Raw genomic sequence first — 13295 nt, forward strand, 5'->3', positions numbered from 1 at the left:
GGAGGTCTTGGGAATGGATTTAGATAAGGCAGAGTGGAATGAATGGGGATTGAGGGAGAGGAAGGAGTCAGAAATGACGGGATTTCTGGCAGGCCCAGTGGGTGGATAACAATGCTCACTGAGGTGTGGGGAACACTGAAGGAGAGTCGGATTTGGGGGAAGATGACGATTTCAATTCGAACATGTTGAGTCTCAGATGTTTTCGGGACTTCAAGGAGAGATGTCATGTAAACAGATCTATGGGTCTGCAGCACTGAGGAGAAGTCTGGGCCAAAGAAAAAGTATTTTACAGTTTGTAATATGTTCTTTTCCACAAGGTACTTATTTTTTCAAAATGCAAATATTATAAATATTGTGGAAAAACAAAATAAAAAGTAGAAGTCTCTAGAGCTGTTTCCCAAACTTCCTTTCAAATTACCTGGGGACTTCATTATGAAGAAAACAAGTTCTCAGGCTTCTACCCTATAGATTCTGATTATACATGTCTAGTATGAAGCCTCAAAATTCGGATTTTTGACAAGTGCCACCGGTGATTCTTCCTCTCAGTGATTTTCTCTGGGCAATGGTACTCCAGTGCCAGAGGCCCCCTGCATGAGAGTTATCCTAAGTGCTTATTAAAATATAGACTCTTGGGCCCTGCAGACTAAAATCTCTAGGGATGGGAGGACTGGAGAAAGGAAGATGGTACAGTACCAGGTTGTCCAAGATTTCACCATCTATAGCAGAGGTGTCCTAGGCCCTCCACCAGGCATTTCAGAGGAGAGCTGGTGTCCTTTGTTGTATGATGCAAATGTAGGCAGCAGGCAGCCCTGGCAGGCTGGTATGATGACAGCTTTCCTGGCTCCTAGCCCAGGCCTCCCGCCCTGTCCATTGAAATGGTGCTCAGCCTATTCCGATGCTCTCTTTTTCTGCCACTCCTATCAAACCTCATCCTTCCCTCCCAGGGGACGGTGTTATGCTCGATATACCCCTCCCAGTTCAGAGGTTTCTTTTAGCTAATCTGGCCAGGGTTGGGAGAGAAATACGTTCAAATGCTATGTTTCACTCTCAGCAAAGTTTTTTTTATTCTCAAGAACCTACTTTGTAAGCGTTTTGTTTTTAAAGACTGAATTTTTAGTGTCACTGTAACATCTCTATTTCTCTATGAGGTACTGTAGATGTAGAGGAAGAATCAGAAAGTATGGGGGGAAAAGAGAAGATTCGATTTTTTTTTTTTTTTTTGGCTGTGCCGCGCGGCATGCGGGATATTAGTTCCCTTACCAGGGATCGAACCCACACTCCACACTCTCTGCAGTGGAAGTGTGGAGCCTCAACCACTGGACCGCCAGGGAAGACTCTAGAATTATTTTTTGTGATGGGAAATACAGCAAACACACAGAATAGTTCATTAAACAGATGTGTACTGCTTAAAGACTATAACCCAAACACTCATGTAACCCCCACTGGGTCAGAAAGTAGAACATTATCAACATCCCAAAAGGCCCCAAAGTGCCCTTCCCTTATAACCCCCAAGTACCTAGGGTTAATAACCACTGTTATGATTATTAACATATTCACTTTCTTGTTCTTCTTTATAGCTTTATTGACTAATTACTCAAACAATATAGCTTATGCCTGTCTTTCAACTCTATGTAAATAGAATCATAGAGTAAGTTTTTTTTCACGTCTTGAATGTTTTTTTTTTTTTTTTGCGGTATGCGGGCCTCTCACTGTCGTGGCCTCCCCCGTTGCGGTGCACCAGGCGTCCGGAGCCGCGCAGGCTCAGCGGCCATGGCTCACGGGCCCAGCCGCTCCACGGCACATGGGATCCTCCCAGACCGGGGCACGAACCCGTATCCCCTGCATCGGCAGGCGGACTCTCAACCACTTGCGCCACCAGGGAGGCCCTTGAATGTTTTTAATCAAAGTTATATCTTTAAGATTCATCCATGTGGATGTGGCTATAGATTTTTATTAAAATTTCTTTAACTGTATGTATTAATTTCAGGGAGAATAATATCCTTCCACATGAGCCTTCCCTTTCTGGAATGTGGTATAACTCTACATTTGTTCAAGTGTCCTCATGTGTTTTCCAAAGAAATTTTTCATTTTCATCATGTGAGTCTCATACGTTATAATAGGTAGAATTCTAAAGATGGCCCTCCAAGATTCCCATCCCCTGGTTAGCCAGTAAAACAATAGTCCTGCTGTGAAGGCCTTTTACGGATGTAAAAGAGGCAACCCCGAGCTCCAGGGACTGGGCCTTGAAGGGCATGTTCAGGTTGGAGGACGCACATGTGGACCAGGAGGGGACCACGCTCCGCTCCAGAACCAGCCTCTAGAGTGACCTTTCTAGCCCCAGTCTGTGCTTGTGCATCCTTGGGGGACGCAGGAGGCAGATACTGCCATGCCTGGGCCCCGCACCAGGCTAACCACATGCTGTTACTCAAGATGAGCCACAACATGCCTGGATTTCTGATCTACAGAACTGCGAGATAATAAATGAGTGTTGTTTTAAGATGCGAGTGTTTCAGTAATGTGTTATGGCAGCAAAAGAAAATTAATACACACCTTTCTTATTAAGCAAAAATCTTTTTGGCTCATCAAGTAAGCTTTTACTCGAAGTAGGATGATACCAGGGAGGTCACACTACTTAAGTCCTATAGCTGAGATCACTTCACCTTTTAGAATCCAGACTAGAAATGCACGTATATCTACTGAAGGTGGCACTTGAAGCTACTCTCAGCTGCCTCTGAAGCTGGGTTTGGTAGATTGATAGTACTTGGGAGGAGAGGGACGACATGGCGGGGAAAGCACAGCAACAAGAGCCAAGAGCTTGCAGTGCAGCAGAAGGAATACTGTGGCTCCTCAACCTGTTTGCTCACTTCACATTTAGATTCGTCCAGCCCACGCTCTGGAAGCAAATGCATGCTAAATGTAGTTCCCATGTTCCAATAAAAAAGTGAAGAAAGAAAGAAAGGCTAGATTGCTGTGAAATAACTGAAAATAAAGATTGACATTTATCAAGTCTAACATTAAAGATTCATCTATTATCATAAATAATGCGTAATTCCAGAGACCATTTGTGTCTGAAAGGCATAATTTAAAATTAGAACACAAAGTATCCTGGCATGTAGGTAGTTCCATGTGAGCTCAATCTAGTTACTGAAAAAGAAAGGAACATTTCCTTCTTAAAATGAAAAAAAAAAAAAACTTTGCTTTTTCTGGAAAAATATATATATAAACTAAGCTAAAATAAATTATTGGCTTGCTGCCCAGTAATTCTAAAAGATGGCATTCTAATGCTACCTGAAAAATAATGATACACATGACAAATCAGGGAGCTAGTGAAACTTGAGTCTTCACTTGTATGCATGTAAAGCTTACACATAAAACAAGGAAGATGTAGCTTTAGCTAATTCATACTGAGATTTATTGTTAATAGGAGTCATAAGAGTACATGGGATTTTACAAAGCATAAAATATGGAAGACAAATTTTCTGGCCTGAGGAGCTTAGTAAAACATGTGTAGACAGTAGCTAACAGGAAAAATATTAAGTCATGATGATTTACAAGTGATCACCAATGGGAGACTGGGTATAAAAAAAAAGATGTCATAAAAACAGAGAATTGGGAAATGCCAGGGATTTGAAAAAAGATTGAAAAAGCTTGAAGGAAGAATGAAAAAGAGATGTGAGAAATGAAAGACAAAGGTCTAAGAAATGAGGAAGGAGAAAAAACTGAAGATAAAGATGGAAGAAAAGACTTGCCACTGTGAGGCATGAACCAATACATGAGAAAAAACGTAGGATTGATTTGCTTGACCTCTGAAATTAGACAACTGGAAATCCTAACTGTACAATTCATTTCTTATAAAGTTTAAGAGCTAATTTTCCCAAACAGTAGACACTAAACCAAACTTCTTGTTCAAGCCAAATTATTCCATCTATAACATATGTATATATAAATAAGATTCCGTACAACTCTGTATGCAGCTGAATTGTGAACAACTTAAAAGCTTAAGAATATTTTTTAGCTACAATGTAAAAGGAACTTCACTTTAGACTATATATTCAAAAGCAGTAGTTTTCTTTATATATACATATGTTCTAGGAAAGTCCCAATGCTATGGCAATACTGAAATCAGACCCAATATTTCTCTCCAAGATAAAGGCCAACTTCCTGTGCAGTGTATTCAGGGCCCACACCATCTCCATGTGCTACCTTTGTGGACACAGCAGGTGTACAGTTTTCTCTTCATTCACCAAATAGGTCATACTCAGGAAATTATCTGTTCAAAAAATTTGCACATCTTTAAATGACGTCTTTTTATTAATGAGTTTTGAGCATTCTTTATAAATTCTGGGTATTAATTTTCAGATATGTGACTTTCAAATATTTCTCCCAGTCTGTGGCCTGTCTATTCATTCTCTTAAGTGTCTTGCAAAAGGCATGAGTTCTTAATTTTAATGAAGGGAATTTATCATTTTTTTTCTTTTATGGGTTGTGCCTTTAGTATCATATCTAAGAAATCTTTATCTAACCCAAGATCACAAAAATTTTCTCTTAAGTTTTCATCAACAAGTTTTATGCTTTAAGGTTTTGCTTTTAGGTCTATGATCCATTGTGAGTTAATTTTTTATATAAGGTGTGAGATATGAGTTGAAGTTCATTTTTAAAATTTTCTTTGCATATAGATGTCAAACAGTTTCAGCACCAACTGTTAAAAAGATTATCTTTTTTCCATTGAATTGCCTTTGCACTTCTGTCAAGAATCAGTTCACTATATATTTGTGTGTCTATTTCTGGGCTCCCTCTTCTTTCTATATTTTTGCTGTTTACCACACCATCTTGACTACTCTACCTTTACAGTAAGTAAATGAGGTGGTGTGAGTCCTCCAACTTTGCTCTTTTTAAAAATTGTTTTGGCTATCCTAGTTCTATATGAAGTTTTAAGTAAATGTATCAATTTCTAGAAAAAATTTTGCTGTAATTTTTATTGGGATTGCATTGAATATATATATTATTTTGAGGAAAATTGGCATATTAACAATATTGAGTCTTCCAATCCAAGGACAGAGTATTTCTCCATCTATTTAGATCTTCTTTGATTTCTTTCATCATTATTTTATAGTTTTCAGCATATAGGTCCTGCATATTTTTGTTAGATTTATATCTAAGTATTTCATGGTTTTGGTACTATGTTTTAAAATTTATTTATTTATTTATTTATTTATTTTTGGCTGTGTTGGGTCTTCGTTGCTGCACACAGGCTTTCTCTAGTTGCGGCGAGCAGGGGCTACTCCTCATTGCAGTATGCGTGCTTCTTATTGCAGTGGCTTCTCTTGTTGCAGAGCACGGGCTCTAGGCACGTGGGCTTCAGTAGTTGTGACATGAGGGCTCAGTAGTTGTGGCTCATGGGCTTAGTTGCTCTGCGGCATGTGGGATCATCCCGGACCAGGGCTTGAACCCAGGGCCCCTCATTGGCAGGCGGATTCTTAACCGCTGCACCACCAGGGAAGCCCAATATGTGAATTTTAAGAATGGCTGTCAAGTGTGGGAAAAGTGCTATCAGGTTGTTAGTTTTTTCATATAGGCGTTGTAAGATGTCAGGGTTTTCATGTTTCTTTGTGCAGTAATTAATTGAAAATATTCTTTGAATCAATAGCAGTTATTACTCATTCTTGATGTCCTTGTTGTAATAGCACATTATGAGTTTTATATTATTTTTTTCAAAGTAATCATTTTGTGTCTAATCAAAAAGTTTTAAATCATTTTCTAGTGTGTTCATATGATTCCTTCCTCTCATTAATTGCATTATCAAACAATCCAAGAGCCTATTCATCACTTCTATTTGAAATGTATCTCCTCCTTTAGTGAATTCCTGCTTTTGGTGATGATTTGATACCTTTTTTGTTGCAAATACTTTTTGATGTCAGAACAATTTCTATTAATTTAATTGCTTATCTTTTCCACTTTTGTTTCATATTCCATTAATTTTTTTATCTGAATTTTTTCTCAGTTCTTTATAGATTTAAAGATGAAGAAAGATGGTCCGCTTTATGTAATTCAAATAAGGTGATTGCAATTTCTTAAATATAGAAGCATTTCAAAGTGTCTTTCTGTATTACAGTTATAATGATGTATGTGCTGGTTGTCAATTTTTTGAATAAGCTTTTTGGGTTTTCTTGTGTGTTGGGGTTTTTCTTCCAAATCTTTGAAAATATATTTCAGCATCTGTAAAATATCCTTGACCCATGTTGTAAAGCTTGAACAGCTTTGTAATGGATAACCCATTATATCACTCTTAGACTTTTTTTTTAATCCATGTTGATATGTTTATGTAAAATACTCCATTTGTGAAAGGAACCTGCAATGAAAATAACTGTTGTAAAATGCTGAGGTGGTTAACAACTGTGAAGCAGCTTTTTCTCTTACCAGATTAAAGGAATGAGCTGCATGTGGTGTATATCCTGCACACTTATTAACATTCTTTAAAGGTTGCTGGGAGCCCTTTTCCTCACCTTTGTTGGACAACACTCCATGAATGTTTTCTACCACAGGTTACTATTTCCAAAAGTTATTTTACACTGCTGGATAAAGCCACAAGCTGGTTTTCAGTCGGTGAAAAAATTTAAAACTATACATAGAGTTTTCGATAACAGCAGTAGAGCACAATAATGGCCAACTAATGGAGTAGTATTTGGTTTCTGGTTTATTTATCTGTTAACCCTTCCATTATATAAATATTTTCCCATTACTTCTATTCATTCTTCATAAACTGTTACTTTTTTTCCCTATTTTGGGCATTTTTCCAAGTTCTCATGCAAAAATTAATTAAATTTAACAATTATTTCTAGGATTCCCATTAAATTTCTGTTAATTGAATCATGATTATTGTTTCATCATGACCTCTGAAAGTTCCCTTAAAAATGCAATAACCTCAACTACTCTTTTCAGCTCTTCAAAATAATATGGAATGTTCTTACTCAGCTGTTTTTTGATTTATGGGTAATCTAAGAAAAGATAGTTGTCTTGTGCTCCATAGAATAGTCACAGCTTTCGAGGGCTTTCGATATATTCGTTTAGTCTGAAAACCCATCCCGTGTAAGTAATGTCTGTCTTGTTGAACATAATTTACAAACAAAACAATGTTTATGATCTTTTTTTGCCTTGGCATAAACCAGCTAGAATCTCATACGAGTATGACTATTTAAAACGTTTTTTTTCAAGATATCTTTTTGAGAAACATCTCTCTTGCCCATTTTATGTTCTGTTTGATTCTATATAAATACTATTGGAATCACAATTTTGAAGGAAAAAATTTTCTTTAATTAAAGTACTGAATGACATTATTACTTTTTGCAATAGAGCCATAATAAAAGACCACAGTCCTTATTAAGGTCAATGAAGTCATCAACATGAAGCTGCTGCCAACCTTTGTTGACTATACAGATTGTATTTTGCTTGACTATTTTCTATTTCTCCTGCTTTTTCATTTGCTCTTTGGGAGTGCCCTGATTCTCATAATCTTTATCTCTTCTGTTGTCATTTTAATCATCTAAATTTTCTTGGCTCTAATGAATGCTTTCTTTTCTTCATGATTTTGGCAGCTTTAGTATACATTCCAAGCTAATAAAGTTTTTGATATTTTGAAGCTTTTGTGAATCTTCAGTTTAAATTTTTTGCTTCCAAAAGGATACTCTCTTCATGAGAACTCAGTTTTCCACTTATAATTTTACTCATCTGATGATTGAATTTTCCACAGACTATCTTCTAGCTCCATATGTTGCAAACCTTGTTTCTCCTCCACTAACAACCTATTCCCACCATCCAGGTACCACTCATCTTGTGGTAGCCTCTGGCCTTGCACCTTCATACCACCATGCCAAGTGAGCAGGCAGAACAGGCAATTGAAGTATGCTGAGAGGTTATTCTTACCCTGAGTGCTTAGCAATAACCATAGGAGTGGCTGTGAACCACGTAAATATATCCCACTAACCCTAAAATAGCATATCTCCAAATCAGCTACCTCTAAGCTGGATCCCAAAACTGCCTAAGCAATTGCAAAGCCACCTAACACAAGGGGAAGCGTGAAGGGAAAGCCAGAAAGGAAAGACACAGAAGTCTTCACTGGTTGGAGTTAAAATATCTTACTTGGGCAAATTTTGCAAAAATAAATAATTTGGGGAGCACGTTATTAGAGTCCCTATCAAGAAGCTTTATTAACATTTTCTTCCAAGGAGTCATGACACATCAACCTCCTTAGCTTCTTGGTAAATCTGCCTCTGGACATTACTTCCAGGCTTTATCCACAATTTCCCCAACTGCCCGAAATGTCTTATCTCTTCTTCTACTCCTAGCAAATCCCTACTCTTCTTTCATGGCTTAATTCAAATGTCAGTAATTCCCTGAGAAAGAACCCAGTGTATTGGAAAGAATTTGGGCTCTGATAAAAGACAGATAGAGGGTTTCAATCTTGGCTGGGCTTCATGTTCTTTGTGTGTCATAACCAAAGTACTAACTTCTTTGAGCCTCAATTTCTTCATATATGAAATACAGATAAAATATATATACATTGCTGACTTGTAAGAATTTTTTTAAATTTAGCAATTTCATCAATTCTATCTTTTCTCATTTTAATATCTCTCCATAGAATATTGGAAACATTGAGAAAATGGTGCTTAAGAGAGGCTTTAAATTATTAAAAGCCTCTTAAGAGAGGCTTTAAATTATTTAATTTAAATTTAAATTACATTTGTTTCTCTTCTTTTAGCATTATTTTATTATTTGGGTGTTCAAAAGAACTGGAACTAGGATGAAGTGAGTGAGACATTTGCCTTAGGTCCAAACTACAGGGAGATGTCAAAAAACTCAGTAATCAATATAAATTCAATATTTTGAAAAAATCAGTGCAAAAAAATCCATAATGAACAAAATATCAAAAAAATTTTTAACGATGGGATCACTACTACTGATTTTTCCTTTGCCTTAGGCTCCAATATGACTCACGTTGGAACTGGTGATCAAAACTTGATGGAAGAATTTGGAAGATTATTTTTTATAACTATGCATAGCATTTAAATTATTCTCTTTATAGTCAGTTGTTTTTACAGATGCCATATTTCAATACCTCCAGTATTAATTTTTCTAGCATCAAACCTTAACCCTCCACAATAGATGATTATGAGCAAATTATCTTTGTTTTACCTTAGAAATATTGTTTGCTCTACTGAAAAGTAGGTTACTGTTTTGGAAGTCAATTTCTATTACAGATAACCTCACTCTAGAATGATCTACTCCATTTTTTCCTACACTGAAGCTATTTAAATTTCACTCTCAACCTTTTGCAAAATGACTCATTTCAGAGTCCTTCAGAGATCTTATGCTTCCTTTAGGAATTCTACCTATATACAGTAAGTTGTTCTTATTTTCCATCTAAATTATTTAGCCAAATTTATTTATGACTATTTCTCTGAGGTGATGGAGTAAAACACTTCAGATAGTCTACTTGAGATACGCTCTGTAATGTGTACTCTCATACACTGTTGGTGAAAGTATAAATTGGTACTTGCTTAAGGTCAATTCTAACATAACCACCAAATTTGAAATATGCATGGCACATATTACTTTTATAATTAAAATAATAATTTTTAAGTGTATTTTTTTCCCGTTCTATCTTTCTAGGTGAAAGAGTACAGAATCCCTGGCTTCAAGGACCTCATTTTTTTTTTTTTTTTTTTTTTTTTTTTGCGATATGCGGGCCTCTCACTGTTGTGGCCTCTCCCGTTGCGGAGCACAGGCTCCATATGCGCAGGCTCAACGGCCATGCCTCACAGGCCCAGCTGCTTCGTGGCATGTGGGATCCTCCCGGACCGGGGCACGAACCCATGTCCCCTGCATCAGCAGACGGACTCTCAACCACTGCGCCACCAGGGAAGCCCCAAGGACCTCACACTTTAAAGGTGAAGGAGAAAAGAATAATTTGGGGTCTTTACATAGGGTGATATTTTAAAATTGTTTTGAGGTGTGTTTCAATATTATAAATATTAATTATAACCCATAATTATAGCCCACATAGAAAGTATAAGGAGAGTCTAAGGGCTTCCCTGGTGGCGCAGTGGTTGAGAGTCCGCCTGCCAATGCAGGGGACACGTGTTCGAGCCCTGGTCTGGGAGGATCCCACATGCCGCGGAGCACCTAGGCCCGTGAGCCACAACTACTGAGCCTGTGCGTCTGGAGCCTGTGCTCCGCAACTAGAGAGGCCGCAACAGTGAGAGTCCCGTGCACCGCGATGAAGAGTGGCCCCCGCTTGCCACAACTAGAGAAAGCCCTCGCACAGAAACGAAGACCCAACACAGCAAACATAAATAAGTAAATTAAAAAAAAAAAAAAAAGGTTGAAGCCAGATTGGAAAGCCATTTAAAAAAAAAAAAAAGGAGAGTCTAAAAATTTTTGAAATTGCCTTAATTCTATACTCCAAAATTAAAGATAATTTTGTGTTAAATGTAAATAAATCCTCAAACTCAGAACAAATGAATAATTATACTAGTCACATATTTCTCTTTTTTAATTATTTTGTTTATTTTTTGAATAGGTAACATGCATATGATACAAAATTCAAAAGTTGCAAAAGGGCATACAGTGAAAATTGTCTCTCTCCCACCCTGTTCTCAGGACTCATAGTTCCTCTCCTTAGAGGCAACCACTGTTGCCAGTTCTTGGTTAGCTTCTCAGATGTCTTTTGTGAATATAAGGATATATTCTGCTTGCTCTCTCTCTCTTTTTTTTTTCTTTTTTTGCACAAAGATTATTTCATTCTATACGCTATTATGCATGTATCTTAAGAATGACAGTCTTTTTAATGGCTGTGTTATATTCAACTGAAAGGATGTAGCATTCTTCATCATCATTATTTAGGTTGCTTCTGATCTTTTAACAATTACCAGCAATGCAAAAAAGCCCGTAACCTTTTACACGTGCCGTTTCTTTCTATATCAATATACATCTGTAAGAAAGAATTTCTAGAAGCAGCAGCTTTGAAGCCTGAGCAACCGAACTTGGCAGCCACAACCCAACTCAGGTGAACTCAGCTTCACCGAACCCTATCCGAGACGTTCTGCGCCCTGGGCTTGCAACAGCTCCCTGATCCTTCCTGGCATCCTCTTCAATTCCAGCTAGAATGCTGTGGCAGGTGCTTTGCAGATTTGGTCAAAAGCTGGCACGCAGACATATACTGGAGACAGGCAGGGCTGAGACTCGCCTTGCCAGATGCCTGACTGCTCTGGATTTAGTGGCCCTAGATGTGGACAGCACATTGGGTGCAGGGCAGCACATTGGGTGCAGGCATGTATGTCCTGGCTGACGAGGTGGCCAAAGATAAAGCAGGACCATCCATTGTGATCTGCTTTCTAGTGGCTGCCCTATGTTCTATGTTGGCTGGGCTGTGCTATGCGGAGTTTGATGCTCGGGTTCCCCATTCTGGTTCTACATATCTCTACAGCCATGTCACTGTGGGTGAACTCTGGACTGGAACCTCATCCTCTCCTATGTCATCGGTACAGCCAGTGTGGCCTGGGCCTGGAGCTCAGCTTTTGACAACCTGATTGGGAACCACATCTCTCAGACCCTTCAGGGGAGCATCTCACTGCACATTCCCCATGTCCTCGCAGAATATCCAGACTTTTTTGCGATGGGCCTTGTGTTTTTGCTCACTGGATTGCTGGCTCTGGGTGCTAGTGAGTCGGCCCGGGTTACCGAAGTGTTGACAGTGGGGAATCTTTTGGTTCTCGGTTTTGTCATCATCTCTGGCTTCATTACAGGAGATCTGCACAACTGGAAGCTCACAGAAGAGGACTACAAACTGGCCATGGCTGGACTCAATGACACCTGTAGCTTGGGCCCTCTGGGCTCTGGAGGGTTTGTGCCTTTCGGCTTCGAGGGGATTCTCCTTGGAGCAGCGACCTGTTTCTATGCATTTGTTGGTCTTGACTGTTTTGCTACCACTGGGGAAGAGGCCCAGGATCCCCAGCGTTCCATCCCCACAGGCATTGTGATTTCACTCTTCATCTGCTTTTTGGCCTATTTTGGTGTCTCTTCAGCACTCACGCTCATAATGCCTTACTATCAGCTTCAACCTGAGAGCCCCTTGCCTGAGGCCTTTCTCTATACTGGATGGGCCCCTGCCCGCTATGTTGTAGCCATCGGATCCCTCTGTGCTCTTTCTACCAGCCTCTGGGCTCTATGTCCTCCATGCCTCGGGTGATCTACGCAATGGCAGAGGATGGCCTCCTATTTCGTGTCCTTGCCGGGAACCACACCGGCACACACACCCTCATTGTGGCCACTGTGGTCTCTGGCACTATCGCAGGCTTCATGGCATTCCTCTTTGAACTTACTGATCTGGTGGACCTCATGTCACTTGGGACCCTGCTTGCTTACTCCCTGGTGGCCATATGTGTTCTCATCCTCAGGTATCAGCCTGACCAGGAGATGAGGAACGAGGAAGGTGAAGTGGAGTTGCAGGAGGAGAAGATCCATGAAGCAGAGAAGCTGACCCTACAGGGACTATTTTGTCCACTCAGCTCCATCCCCACTCCACTCTCTGGCCAAGTTGTCTATGTTTGCTCCTCACTGCTTGCTCTACTGCTGAGTGTCCTTTGCCTGATGCTGGCCCAGTGGTCCACCCCACTGCTTCCTGGAGACCCAGTGTGGATTGCAGTGCTTGTGCTGCTCCTGATGCTCACTACTGGGGTCACTGGAGTCATCTGGAGACAGCCGCCGAGCTCCACTCCACTTCACTTGAAGGTACCTGCTTTGCCTCTCCTCCCACTAATGAGCATCTTTGTGAATATTTACCTTATGATGCAGATGACAGCTGGCACCTGGGCCTGATTTGGGGTCTGGATGCTGATTGGGTTTGCTATCTACTTTGGCTATGGGATGCAGCACAACCTGGAAGAGGTTAAGAGTGACCAACCCCCATTCAAGTCTAGGGCCAAAACTGTAGACCTGGATTTCAGCAGTGCCTGTACACATTTGATCTGACATAATCACACCTGAGTGCTCTCTGGTCTCCCCACACAATAATGGAGAGTACTCCTGACCACACGGAGAGCTAGGCTTCCCATGGAATGTTGGTGGGGGAACACAGATAGAGCTCTGTAGTTATCGTGGAGCGAAGAATGTGTCTTTGCTGCTTCTTATCTTTTTTTTTTTCACTTGTCTACTTTTTAATTGTATCTGTAGCTGCTTACTGGCCTTTAAAAAATTATTATTAAGAGAAGCTAGAAATAAAAAAAAAGAATTTCTAGAAG

The 13295-nt window shown here is 39.6% G+C and overlaps 1 pseudogene; it reads left to right on the top strand.

Annotated features, from left to right (window-relative positions):
• The first annotated feature begins 11161 nt into the window (after positions 1-11161).
• LOC132495161 (cationic amino acid transporter 3-like) lies at positions 11162-13026 on the top strand (annotated as a pseudogene).
• Positions 13027-13295: the final 269 nt, after the last annotated feature.

The sequence above is a fragment of the Mesoplodon densirostris genome, chromosome 8 (assembly GCF_025265405.1).
Source record: "Mesoplodon densirostris isolate mMesDen1 chromosome 8, mMesDen1 primary haplotype, whole genome shotgun sequence".
Taxonomy (NCBI): domain Eukaryota; kingdom Metazoa; phylum Chordata; class Mammalia; order Artiodactyla; family Ziphiidae; genus Mesoplodon; species Mesoplodon densirostris.